Below are 1,727 nucleotides of genomic sequence, written 5' to 3'. Positions count from 1 at the left end.
CGAGGCCAGCCTGGTCTACCAAGGGAGTTCCAGGACAGGCTCCAAAGCTACAGAGAAACCCTGTCTCGAAAAACCAAAAAAAAAAAAATAATAATAAAATGTTTTGATTGGGACTGGGGGAGGTGAGTTTCATGCCAGTTATGGATACATAGTGAGACCCTGTCTCCCAAAACAAGGCAAAAACAATTTACAAAGAAAAAAGTTTAGTTGGGACTGAGGAGATGACTCAGCAGTTAAGAGCACCTGCTGCTTCTGAAGGGGAGTCAGGTATGGTTCCAGCACCCACACGGTGGCCCAGAGTCAACTGTAACCCCAGTTCCAGAGGATCCAGCACCCTCTTATGACTTCTGCAGGAACCAGGCATGGACGTAGTGCGCAGACATACAATACAGGTAGATAAAATATCCATAGAAATAATTTTTAAAATTAAAAACAAAGGGCTAGAAAGGTGGCTCAGTTGTTTGGAGCACTTACTGGTCTTTCAAAGGGCCCTGATTTGATTCCCAGCATCCCCAGAGCAGCTCACAGCTGTCTACAACTACAGAGTCAAGGGATCTGATGCCTTCTTCTGGCCAAATGGGCATCAGGCACACATGTGGTGCACAGACATGCATGCAGGGAATACACCCGTACAGATACAAAATAAACCTTGAGCCTGGATTTTGGTCTTTTTTATTTTATTTTATTTTTTGAGACAAGGTTTGTTTATGTAACCTTGATGTCCTAGAACTAGCTTTGTAGACCAGACTGTAATGAATTCACAGAGATCCACCTGCCTCTGCCTCCCAAGTGCTGGGATTTAGAGCGCTGTGCCATCAACACCCAGCTAAAATATTTTTTAAATGTAAAGCAAACAAACAAACAAAACTGGTCATGTTGGCGCACGCCTTTAGACCCAGCATTAAAGAAGCAGAGGCAGGTGAATGTCTGTGAGTTGAGGCCAGCGTGGTTTGCTTACTAAGTTGCAGGTCAGCCAGAGCTACACAGTGAGGTCGTCCCTCCCCTCTCCATATAGAGATGAAAGAATGCAGTTCAGGAGTAGAGTGCTTGCCTAACATCCATGAGGTCCTAGATCAATTCCTAATAGTGAACGAAGAAAGGGAAAGAAGACAGGATTGTAGACACTCATCAAAATGAAATATAATGCCAGGTATGTGGCTCATTCCTGTCATCCCAGCACTGGGAACCTGAAATGGGAGGAACATGAAGCAAAACCAGCTTGGGCTATTGAGTGAGACTCTCTCTCTCTCTCTCTCTCTCTCTCTCTCTCTCTCTCTCTCTCTCTCTCTTTCTGTCTATCAAGAAAGGGATCTCTGTGTAGACCTGGCTGCCTTGAAATCACACACAGAGATCCACCTACCTTTGCGATTAAAGGCGTGCACCACCATAGCAAGGCTTGAGGTCCTTTCTTTTTTTAAAGTGTTACTTGATTGTTTTTTTTTAATTTCATGTGCATTAATTGGCGTTTTGCCTGCATGTATGTATGTCTGTGAACGTGTCAGATCCTATGAAACTGGTGCCACAGACAGCTATGAGCTGCCATGTGGGTCCTGGGAATTGAACCTGGGTCCTCTGGAAAAGCAGCTAGTGCTTCCAACCTGAACCATCTCTCCAATCTTGAGGTCCTTCCTGGAAGGAAGGAAGGAAGGAAGGAAGGAAGGAAGGAAGGAAGGAAGGAAGGAAGGAAGGAAGGAAGGAAGGGTAGGGAAACAGCCAGTTTAAAACTT

Source organism: Microtus ochrogaster, chromosome 8 (genome assembly GCF_000317375.1).
Source record: "Microtus ochrogaster isolate Prairie Vole_2 chromosome 8, MicOch1.0, whole genome shotgun sequence".
NCBI lineage: Eukaryota > Metazoa > Chordata > Mammalia > Rodentia > Cricetidae > Microtus > Microtus ochrogaster.
The sequence above is the reverse complement of the archived record's forward strand: the minus strand, read 5'-3'. Positions refer to the sequence as shown.